Source organism: Phascolarctos cinereus, unplaced genomic scaffold (assembly GCF_003287225.1).
Source record: "Phascolarctos cinereus isolate Bilbo 61053 unplaced genomic scaffold, phaCin_HiC Scaffold_1;HRSCAF=81, whole genome shotgun sequence".
NCBI lineage: Eukaryota > Metazoa > Chordata > Mammalia > Diprotodontia > Phascolarctidae > Phascolarctos > Phascolarctos cinereus.
This window is the reverse complement of record NW_027555514.1, coordinates 189,899,527-189,912,469: the sequence shown is the minus strand read 5'-3', so window position 1 is coordinate 189,912,469 and position 12,943 is coordinate 189,899,527.

Below are 12,943 nucleotides of genomic sequence, written 5' to 3'. Positions count from 1 at the left end.
GAAAAGGTCCTGATGTTGAGAAAGATTGAAGGCAAAAGGAAAAGGGACAACAGAGGATGAAATGGATAAATAGTGTCATCCAAACAACAAACATGAACTTGGACAGATTTCAAGAGATAATAGAGGATAGAAGGACCTAGTATGCTATGGTCCATTAGGTCACAAAGAGTTGGACATGACTGAACAACTGAACAAATAATTACTGTTCATTTACTATACCAAAAAAAAAAAACCCCAAAACCAAACCTAATTCATTAGAGCAAATTTAACCTCAAAAACTCTTTTCCAACAAAGTGTCTTTCATGCACATGCAAAAATCATAGAAGATTCTTTGAAAGGGATAGTAGTACAGGAAAATAGGGGGAGAACGGGACAAGAGAGCAGGGGGGTGATAGAGAGGAGGGCAGATTGGGAAAGAGGGTAATCAGAAGCAAATACTTCTGAGGAGGGACAGGGTCAAAAGAAAGAATAGAATAAATGGGAGAGCAGGATAGGATTAAGGGAAATAGAGTTAGTTTTTCACAACATGTCTACTGTGGAAGTGTTTTGCATAACTGCACATGTACAACCTATATTGAGTTGCTTGCCTTTTCAATGAGGATAGGTGGGGAGGGAGGAAGGGAGAAAATTTGGAACTCAAAGTTTTAAAAACACATGTTTTTAAAAAAATGTTTTCACATGCAACTGGGAAATAAGAAATACAGGAAATGGGGTACAGAAGTCTATCCTGTTCTACAGGAAAATAGAAGGGGAAGGGGATAAGAGAAGGGAGGGGGGAGAGATAGAAGAGAAGGCAGAACAGGGGAAGGGGTATTCAGAATGCATGCCATCTTGGGGTGGGGGGAGGGGTGAGAAATTTGGAACTCAAAAACTTGTGGAAGTGAATATTGAAAACTAAAAATAAATAAATTTATATTAAAAAAAAGAAAGGGATAGTAGTAGAAATAAATTTGTTCATTGATTGTCTGATTATTAATATCAAGTCAGGCATAAAACAAGGAGACATATGCTCATCAAAGGTGCTTGCCATTATTTTGGACAAGGTCCAGCACAGTGTCTAAATAAAAGGAGTCCCTATGGGTGGTGAGGAACATCTGCCCCTGTTTGTAGATGACATCCTACTAATTGCATCCTGCCCCAGGACTTTGTGAAACCTCCTAAATGAGATCTGTAATCATTCAAAAGAGAGCTCAGCCTATCCACTCAGAAAAACCCAAGTTATGAAGAACGACTATTTTTTCAGCTATGACATGCAGTTGTATAGACAGCCTGTTGGGCTGATCTCTAACCATGTATATTTTGAATAGGCACTGCAAAAATAATGAATTAGGCCTAAATTTGATTAGGAGGAGATTGTTTTGTATTGCTTTTGGGAAACTATATAATGCTTAGAGTGACCCTGAGTTTCTCCCTGAAACGAGGTCCATATTTTTAATATTAATAATCTTCTGAAAATTCCACATGGCTATAGGTCACGGTATACCAAAAATTCCAGGAATTAAAGTTGGGGCCCATTGAAAAGGCAATGGAGAGGCATATGGTGGACAGGAATAAGTTGTAGCAGATTACCAGTGGAGAACTGTTCAAGAGAAGTGTAAAGTAAATCACCAGAGATATTAATAAGAAGAAAAGGAAGTAGACCAGCCATGTAATAAGAATGAGGGGTGATCAATAGACAACCAACCTATTCCATTGCTACCTGCTCAATGTTGAGAGATCTAAAGAAAGTTTCATAGCACCTTGGGTGGAAATCCTGTGGAGAATCTAAAAGAGGATTAGAGTCACAAAAAAGGAGAAGATAGGGACAAATTTTCACCTATACCACTGGAAGGGATATCACCACCACCACCACCACCACTAATGAGTCAAGAGATCTCAAAGTATCTAAACAAGTAAATATGGAAGGAAGTCTCTACTGGAGTGCTCAGAGGTACTTTGAAGCTATCTCAGTTTAATCTTTTTATCAATGCCTTGGATTGAGGCACAGATGACATATTTACCAAATTTTCAGAAGACACTCAATGATACTGTCAATATTCTTAAAGAATGTTATACTAGAACATTAGGCTAAACCTAATAACATAAAATTTGATTGGGATAAATGTAAAGTCTTACATCTAGCTTCAAAAGATCATTTTTATGAGCACAAGATGGGAGAGGTCTGACTGGATTGTCCATTTGGAAAAGATCTGAGGGGTATGATGGATTGCAATTTCAATGAATTAACAGTATGATATTATAGCCAAGAAAGCTAATAGCATCTTAGGCTGCATAAAGAAGGTCATAACAACTAAGACTGGGGAGGTACTCAGCTCTGGTCAGATCATATCTAGACCATTGTGTTCAGTTCAAGGCAACACTTTTTTAGGGACACTGATTAATCTGAATGATCCTAGGCTTCTCTTGCTGCAATTAATTCAATGCAACACTGAAGTGTTTAACTCTTAAACGTTTAAGTATATGAAACACCATTGTGAAAGGTTCTGATGTGACCATAGGATTTAGTCCAAATTCTTTCATTTGACAGATAAGGAAAGAGGTCACATGACATGCCCCAAAAATCACACAGCAAGTTAGTAACAGAGCCTGTATTTGAACCCAAGGTCTCCTGATTTATTGTGCTATGATGTCCACAGACCACACCAATGGATCTCACTAGAATGCAAGGGGTGATTATATGCACAAATATATACATCGTTCAATTGTTTCAGTCATCTCTGACTCTTTATGACTCCATTTGGGGTTTTCTTGCCAAAGATACTGGAGTGGTTTTGCCATTTCCTTCTTACTTTTTACTATACCAGATTTGGACATTTAAATGAGTGCCGACCCCTCCAAAGAAGTCACTTTGAGAAGCTTGCCTCCCACATTCCAGTGTTGCTGACACTGCTTAGAACATTTTGGTAATTCCCCATAGGGAACGGTCTGTCTTTAGTAATCTGATAATGGGCACACCATCACACTCTGGCTCTGAACCCACTCGTGACACTCCAGGTACTCCCTTTTCTCACGTAAAGACTGACAGCCTCAGAATTGTGTCTAATCGGATATTTGCAGCTTCTATCATCATTGTAACCAAAATACTAGCATCACTCAATGGCATATCATTCATCAGCACTGTAACTCTGAGGCAGTACTTAATCACGCCATACAGCTACACTAGCAGGAAAAAACCTCTCCCCAAAATCTGCTGTGATACTGAACTACCCCTTCTCCCACATTCCTTTCCAAGAGTCAAGCACAATTACCCTAGGACAGCATTCTCAAAGTGTGGACTCCTTTTTTTGTGACTCTTATCCTTTTTTAGATTCTCCACAGGATGTCCACCCAATGTGCTATGAAACTTTCAAGGGCCCCTAAGAGTCCCCAGGACTTTTTCAGGGGGACTGAATTTTTTTCACAACATCAAGACATTAAAATTAAAATTTCTACTGTGATAAATACCAGTAGGTGTAACCTGCATAACCAAAATCTCTTTGCGAGGTCTTCAATAATTTTTAAGTATATAAGGATGGCCTTAAGTCACTATACCATTATGAAATTTATTCACACCCTTCCATTGAGCTGTCTTTCCAGAACAATGGCATGAGACAAATTTAGAGTACTTGAAGATAGAGTTGCAAGCTCCATGACATGCAAACTCTGTTAATATGGCAGTCCAAGACCAGGTTGTAGTAGCTGTGCCAAAAATGGATGGGTGAACCATTTTCCACCTTCTGAAGGAGGATGATAATATCTGTAGATCTTTTAGATGTCTGGGAGGGTCTAGCAAAGAATGGGAAGAGACATCATTGGCATTGTTAGCGTACACTGCTGTATTCATAATTTTCATGTGTTGTGCACTGTTATAGAAGACATGAGCAAAGGAGAAGAAAGTTTGATCAAATGTTGTTTCAGACATCCACAATGAATAATAGTTAAGACGAAAAAGTAGATTGTACAGAAGCATGATAGCAGCAGGAAAGTTAACCCTATAGCTCCAAACGAAAAAGCTTCCTTCCTACTTGTTCCTCAGTAGAAACTAGTCAAAGGGAATAGCATGGTCACCGAAAGCTACTGAACTCCTGTCCAACCAGCTAATGAGCAAGCAGCGCTAAGTACCACTGAGGCCTTAGTATCTGCATCCTGCCGTCTAGTCAGTGTCAACCGTGACAATTGCTGAAAACTACCACTGTGTCCTCAAAACTCGGTGAGAACAATGATTTGTGTTAATGGTCTGTGTCCAGCTTTTGTTTTACTGGGAGCTGGGATGCCCATGACCAGGTCAAACCCCCTGTTTTATGTACCACATTTTTGCATATATTAACTAGTACCACGACTCAGCCCACCCCTGACCCAGACCTGCCTGGAGAAGCTGCACCTGGCCAGAAACAGATGCCTGGCTGAGTTGAGGCTTTCATTGTCTGAGGGGCTAGACCTGGAATAGAAGAGAATGTTTACTGTATTGGATTACCCTTTTTGGTTTTTGTTTGTTTGCTGGGTCGTTTTTCAGGTGTGTCAGACTCTTCTTGACCCCTTTTGGGATTTTCTTGGCAAGGATACTGGAGTGGTTTGTCATTTCCTCCTCCAGTTCATTTTTACAGATGAGGAAACTGAGGGAAACGGAACTTGCCCAGGATCACACAGCTAGTAAGCGTCTGAGTCCAGATTTGACCTCAGGGAAAAGAGTCTTCCAGGCCTGACATTCTATCCACTGCTACACTTAGCTGCCCCATTACCTTTTTAGGGTAATCCAATTAAACTGCTATTGAAATAAAGATCTTTCAGGGGAAAAGGGGAGAGAAAATGTGAGGGCACAAGGGGAGAGTGACTTCTCACAGGTTCTTAACCTGGGGTCTGTTACCTTGGTTTTTTTTTTAATATTTTGACAATTGTATTTCAGTATAATTGATCTTCTTGACAATCCTGAGTTTTATTTTATGTTATCCAAAACATTCTGAGAAGGGATTTATAAGTTTCACCAGACTGACAAAGGGATCCATGATCTGTAAAAGGTTAATAACCCTTGCTCTAGAATTTTGTTAGAATCCAGTGTAACTTAACAGAAGGGTGAAGTCATTAATACCCAGCTTTCTTCAAAATCCAGAATAAAAAGACCACATAGCTTGGCTTGTACAGAATCCCTGGTGGTTAAAGATGGATAGAGAATGCCTCCAAAAAGGGAGAAGTTGGCTAAGTAATAGTGGCAGAGGGAGGGTCTGGAAGTAGCAGTGGGGAGCAAGGACTATTCCAATTCTTCCTTCTCTATAATGTTTTAGAGGACAAATTAGAAGGAGTGACTAGCATTAGAGAGGGTGGCCAGGGACACAGCGTCTTCCAGAGAGCCAGGTTTCTATGAGCAAAGAAAACTGCAAGTATAAAAAGATGAGAGGAACTTGAAGGAAAGTTCGTCAATTATCAAACAGGAGGTTCGAAAGGGCACCCCATGGCACACCATTCCATAATGGGAGGGCAGAAAAGAAAAGAGGTTGGGGAGTCGAAGCCGAAAAGTATTGGGGTAGGGGGTTTTCTCCCAAGGAGAGGGCGATTCTGAATCACTGGGATTAAGAATGCTGGAGGTACATATTTGGTAGTTACTAATTGGATGAGACCGCTACCTTGGTTTAGTATAGTCTCTTCAAATACTAGGGGAATTGAATGGGCTTTGGGGGGATGTGGCAAGAAGTGCAGGCCAAAGACCTATGTGCACGGGGCCTGTCCTGAATGTGGCATCAACTCCATAGTTACATCCCAAGAAGGTGTTGAGAAATGCCAAAAAAAAATCCAACTTGGGTCACATATACATAAGTGCTAAGCACTGGGGATACAAAAAGAGACAGAAAAATGGTCCCTACCCTCTAATCTGCAATCCAATGGAGGAGACAACAGTGCAAACAAATATATACAAAGCAAGCTATATATAGGATAAATTGGAAATAATTAAGAGACAAAGCATTGGAATTAAGAGGGGTTAGAGTAGGCTTCCTGTAGAAGGTGGGATTTTAGTTGGTACCTAAAGGAAGCCAGGGAGATACTTGATCACATCCTCCAGGACCTTGATAAAATCATAGTGCCAGTTGGAACAGAGATTTTGAGTGTGGTAGAAAAGAGGGAGTATTCCAGCTAAACCCCTGAAAATTAATTGATTTGGGGAAGTTGAGGGGTGTGAGTGGAACAGAACCTTGATGTTGATTTCCTTCCTTCCTCCCCCTTGAATAGAGGATCTTCTAAACTTTGGAGGTCTAGAGGATTTTAGATTTCTTATCTTCCCACTGGCATCCTAGAAGTGTCCCAGAACAACTAATGGCATTGTCTGCACAGAGAGCCAAGAATGCACAACAGGCAGACTCAAGGCTCTACAAAGAGCCCAGAAGAAAAAAAAAACAAAAAACAAAAAACTACACCATGCTCTAGCGAAAGGACTTCCCGGTTTTGTGAGCTACCCTTTTGCCACATATGATGTCGCTAAACTTAAGCCCATTTTCCCTTAGGCTCTGTATGTACTGGTAAGAGAGTTTGTAACAGACATTTAGAAGGATAATTTGTGCCAACTATACCATCAAAGTAACTGTCCCTTTTTGAAGTTTAAATGGGTCTGGTCAACTAATTGATATCAACTGGTGGCCATGTCAGGAAGCATGGCAGTAGGGGCTCATGAGCTATTACATTGAAAATAACAATACCACCCAAGCCCTCAGGTCTACCTCTAGATTCTGATAAGAGACACAGTAACTGCCCTTTGAGTCTCAGACCCATCAGGGAGAATGGGAGTTAGGAGAGTCACCTAGTTGCCTCAGGACATGGGCGTGCGCGCGCACGCACACATAGATTCATGGTTTCATGTGTAGCCTTCTTTTTCTGTTCCTATTTACATGGAAAATGTTCATGTTTCTTGATGTTTGTCATGTTAGTAATAATAAAAATGAATTTTCTTTTAAGTCCTAAAAGAGGGAATATACAAAAGAAATTTCCCTGTTTCATACTCTACTCATTCCTTGTCCCATGGAAGGGACCTCAGTGGCTTTCTAGTCTAATCTCTATGAACAGGAATATTCTCTACAATATTTCCTTCATTGAAATGAAGCCCAATACTTTTTTGTTTGTTTGTTTTTTGGTGAGACAATCAGGGTTAAGTGACTTGCCCAGGGTCACACAGCTAGTAAGCATCAAGTGTCTGAGACTGGATTTGAACTCAGGACCTCCTGACTCCAGGCCAGAGCTCTATTCACTGTGCCACCTAGCTGCCCCTAGCCCAATACTTTTTAGCAAAGTCTATTACACTTTTGGAAAGCTCTCATTGTTTGATGTTTTCCCTAACATAAAGTCAATAAATAACATAGAATCAACCAATGAACATTCATCACACACCTACCGCGTACCAGGCACTATACTAAGTGCTCATGATTCAAAGATGAAATTTAAGCAGTCCCTACCCTTAAGGGGCCCTTAATTATTATATTCTAATATTGAGACTGCAAGAATATGCATAAATATATACATTGCTAAATGGTCTTGGTCATGTCTGACTCTTCATGACCCCATTTCGAATTTCCTTGGCAAAGATGCTGCAGTGATTTTCCATTTCCTTCTCCAGCTCACTCTATAAATGAGGAAACTGAGGCACACAGGTTAAATGACCTTCCCAGGGTCACACAACTAGTAAATATCTGAGGCTGGCTTTGAACTCAGGTCTTCCTGACTCCAGGCCCAGTGCTTTATCATTGTGCTACCTAGCCGCCATATAAATGCTAGCCATTATTATTAAGGGAATTGGGAGTAGTGCCATTTTCATCCCCTCCATTCAGGGAATGGATAAAGCAAGCGAGAAAACAGGGTGGGTTAACAGGTGAGAGTCTCTCCTACCATGTCACCTAGCTGCCCTAAATACATATATAAATATTTATATATGTGTGTGTGTATGCATACATATGTACACACACATACATATATGCATATATATTATATATACAGATTAAATTGAACACAAGGTAGTTTGGTGGCAGGAATGCACAAATAACTAGATGGATCAGGAAAGACTTCAAGTAGAAAACTGCTGAGTCTTGAAAGTGCAACCTATCTTTCAGAGCAAAGGGAGATGTGGCAGACGAGACCCTTTCCACTGGCTCTTAAGTTTAGAAGGTCTTTACCTTCTAAAAGTCTTTACCTGAGGACAAACTACCTGGAGTGTTGTGTTTTTTTGATTTTTGTTTTTTACTTTGACCTTGAAGTGAGTTTGTGAGTAAGAGAAGCCGATCAACAAATGAGACATAGAATCGCAAGACTGTGATCTGGCAGAGGGATGGAAAGTTGCAGAGGCTGGAGCCGGCGGAGTGTCCCAGCTGGAGTCTAAGGGCTGAATTCTGCCATTGTGAGCACCGAAACTCCCTCCCAAAAGAGGTAAGCCTTCGTGAGCCAAGGACAAAATTCCAGAGCTGGCTAGCAACCACCGGAGATGTGTGAATGGAGCTCTTGGTAACACTGCCTTGGGGACTTGCTTTCCTGGTGGGGAGAGACTCTCATCTGTTACCCACCCTGTTGACTCCCTTGTTTTACCTCTTCCCTGAATGGAGGGGATGGCAATGGTACTATTCCCTACTTCCTTAATAATAACAGCTAGCATTTATGTGGCAGCTAGGCGTCATGGTGGATAAAGCACAGGCATGAAGTCCTCTTCCTGAGTTCAAATTTTGCCTCGGACACTGAGTCGTTGTGTGACCCTGGGCAACTCACTTAACCCTATGTGCCTCAGTTTCCTGAGCTGTAAAATGAGCTGGAGAAGGACATGGCAAAACCACTCTAATATCTTTACCGAAGAAAACCCCAAATGGGGTCTCACAGAGAATCAGACATGACTAAAACAACTGGACAACAAACAGGCTCCATGCTATTTTGTTTTGTTGTTTAGTCATTTAACAGTGTGCTGAGCTGTTGACAAATAGTATCTCATGTGATCGTCACAATAACCCTGGGAGGTAGGTGCTATTATTATCCCCACTTTACAGTTGAGGAAACAGAGGCAAACAGAGGTTAAGTGACTTGCCCAAGGTCACACCCACACAATAAGTTTCTGAGGTCAGATCTGAATTCAGGTCTTCCTGAGTCCAGGCCCAGTACTCTATCCGCTGTGCCATCCAGCTGCCTTCTCGCTGACCTTCTGGAAGCAGCAGACTGTGACCACTTTTTAAAACTTCTTAAAATTATTTTAGGTGTTGTCTCAGTATGTGTTGTTTAATAATTTTTAAATCTTAGTAATTTTTAAATTTTAAATGTTTAAATTTTTAAAATCTGGATGATCACTCAAATGTCTGATGATGATGATGATGATGATGATGGTGATAAATAGCTAGCATTTAACAGCACTTTTACATGCCAGTGGCTGTGCTAAGCACTTTACAGATATCAGCATATTTGATCCTCCTAGGAGGTGGATGCTTTTATTATCCCCATTTTACAGTTGAGGAAATTGAGGCACATAGATGTTAACTTGCCCAGGGTCACACAGCTACTAAGTGTCTAAGGTAAGACTTGAATTCAGGACTTCCTGCCTCCAGGTCCAGCACCTTATCCACTATGTCACCCATCTGCCTCTACTTACATATTTAAATGCAAGCAATGAGACTGGGAATCATGGGAGAACAAAACCATAGAAGGGATATGGATTTAAAATTTGGGGGTTTGTAAGGGCAGGCTAGTTAATGAGGGCCCAGTCTGGTTAACTTGCCTCTGGAAGTAGAATAGAGGCACCCTGCCCCTGATCGAAATCATGAGCAATTATATTATATGACTGTTTCTTATCTGCTTACTTCATAGTAAAGTCTTTTGATTGACTCTTGCACTAGAGCTGAGTGTGAACACAAAAGACATTAATCTACCAACTCGGTCTCTTTTTTTCTTGGTGGTGATCAAGGCAAGGATGGCTGCAATCTTCTGGGTGGGGAGGGAAAGGTAGCACCGTCAGGCTAGTGGATCGATGTGAGCAATGTGAAGCCTTAAGTGCATGGCATGACTGACTATTTTTGCCTCTCTTGTATTTATTCTCTCCTGCTCTTAAGTGAAAGATAAGAAGCAGAATAATCCCATACTTGGCACATGGCAGGAAATCAATAAATGTTTGTTGATTTGAATTAAATTGACCACCATCATCTGGGGCACCACCAAACTTTGCCTGTTGAAGCAATTGGCAAAAGTCAATAGTCGCACCAGCTATCTAAGATGTAATGTTCTAGGTCCCCCCCTCTCTTCCTCAACTCCATGGGCAGACCCCAAAATTGTTAATAGTCTGGACTACCCTGGCCCACCGCCAAGTGTCATTGGGTTATGTCATCATCAACATATGCATCTTATATGTACATATATATATGTGAAATGCATTATTATATCATATGTGTAACATGTATATATATGTTGTGTATATATACATATGTATAGGTGTGTGGTCATACTCAGATCACCTGGAGGCACGTGCTTCTCTATTCCCCTGACAATGTGAGTGAGTGTAGCCTTCTTTGATGGGCTGCATAACAGGAAATGGCTGCATCGTTAAAACTGGTGAGACCAAGACAGTCACTCTTTTTTTTTTCCTTCAAGTTTCTCCTTGCTACATCCAGATGATGAAGATCATAGTTCACCCTTGGTGTAGGCTTCATGAATTGAACCAGGATGGGGAAAGGACCTCCTTCCCCTGCTCCCTCTTGTTCCCTGACTCTAAGAAATGGGCGTGGAGTGTTTCTGTTTCTGTTCTATTTCATTTGTCCTTCTCCATTTCAAGAGTTGCTGTTGACCCCCACTATCCTGAGAGTTTAAGCCATGGAGACCTTGGAGCCAGGAATGTGGGAGTCAAAGTTCAGGCCAGCCAGGGTGCCTGAGACTCAAGCCATAGAGAGTTTGGAGCCAGGAATGTGGGCGTCATGGTGCTGGCCAGCCAGCCCATCAGCCAGGGTGCCTGAGACTCAAGCCTCACAAAAGTTTGGACTTGAAACTTAAACTATACTCTATATGAGCTAAACTAAGCTCTGAACTTAATCCCTTCAGCAGAGACTGAGGTAGTCGTGGTGGAAGAGTTGGAAGGCCTCCCATGTGTTAGAGGAATAAGTGTGCATATTTGTGCAGTATTCTTTTGTAGATAGCTAATCAAACTGTCAGTAGTTAAATAGAACTGGCTTGCAGGGGACCACCCCAATATAATCGAAGGGAACACCAGTGTTAAGGCTTGTAGAGAGCCTAGACATTCCCAAACTCCCTTAAGTATACCTGAGAACCCTGGTGGGAGGAGTGAAATGTAATCTACCTAGTCAATATTACATGTAATTATTATAGCATATATGTGTATACAAGTTTGCTTCCCTCATACATATACACACACACACATACTGAGTCTGTCCTTCGGGTTCAGTCCCACATCAGTTAGATGTCAGAGAGACATCTCAAATGCAACACACCCAAAACTGAACTCATCATTAAAATCATTTAAGTGACCAAGGGGTGGAGTGTGGTGGGAACAATATCCTACCTCTGTGAAATATAAGCTATTTTTTCCTTAAAAGAAATTGAAACCATCTTCAATACTTGATTGGCTTGACAAGAGCAAAGGCTCAAGCTGTTGATATCCCTGCCTGGTCAGGAGCTCTAGGTTTGTCCTTATGATTCACTGATGGACTACAATGGACAGCTCCGGCAAGAAAAAAGAAAAAGAAGTGGTGAGTTTCTCTCAATGAAAATCTTGAAACAGAAGCTAAAAGACCACTTTTGGGGATGTTTGGTGGGGATTCCTGTTAGTATATATGTGTTGTACTAGATGGCTGATGAGGGCCCTTCCAACTCCAAATATTTTGATTTTGTGATTACAGTTATATTGTTGTTGTTGTTTGGTTTTTTTAGGCAATTGGGGTTAAGTGACTTGCCCAGGGTCACACAGCCAGTAAGTGTCAAATGTCTGAGGCTGGATCTGAACTCAGGTCCTCCTGACTTCAGGGCCAGTGTTCTATACACTGCACCACCTAGCTGCCCCCAGTTATATTGTTTTTTAAATTGGATTTGTGACTTCATTTGTTTAAAAAAACCTCTAGTGTGCAAACTCCCTCCACCATTGCAGATCAATAATTCATCTGTAACTCTATTGGAAAATTATTAAAATTATCATATTTCAAAATTTATGGTTGTTAAATATTTTAAATTTATTAAAAATTATTAGAAAATTATCTATGTGACTACAGATCTTATGAAAAAGAAGTAAGACTCTAGCTTAAATCTTCTACAGCTCAAGCCCAGTTTTCTATTGAGTAGGCCAAGCTGCGTTTGTCAGAAGTACGTACATTGGTTTTTTTAAAAATCACGTGAGTCACTGCTACATCCTAGTCTTCCACACCAGATTTCTGGCCACAGTCCAGGTTTGTATATTTATGCAAACTATTCACTGTTTGACAATTTTAAGTGGCAAGCTCTTCCAGGCCATGAACTGTACATTTTTATATATGTTCTATAAATGCACAGAACACTAATTCTTTTTAAACAAGGCATCATAATATATATATCCAAATAAGTGCTGTCCTTCAAGAAGTCACCTTTATATAGAAATGTTGCTCCCTAATGATTACTTTGGGAAACAGCTTGCAAAGGTGTGCCCTATCTAGGTTTCTGTAAAGCTGCAGTTCTTCTGGGGCAAAGACATTGAAATGTAAAGAAAATCTTTTCAGATGCAAATTCTATACTTTAGAAAGGCCTCTCTAGCTCCATAGCTTGCATATGAAGAGGCCAGCGAGGCAGAAGTTCCCAAACTTATTTGGCTCACCATCCCCTTTTCAAAAAAATAGTTACTCAGTGCCCCCCTAGAAATCTACTTTTTTTAACCCTTTAACAGTTTTTTAAAAAAATTTGTGTCATTTCAAAAATATATAATTTTTTAAATGATACATCTTAATTTAATAATTTATTGTAAATTTGTGAGTTGTTTTTCCTGCATTAAAAT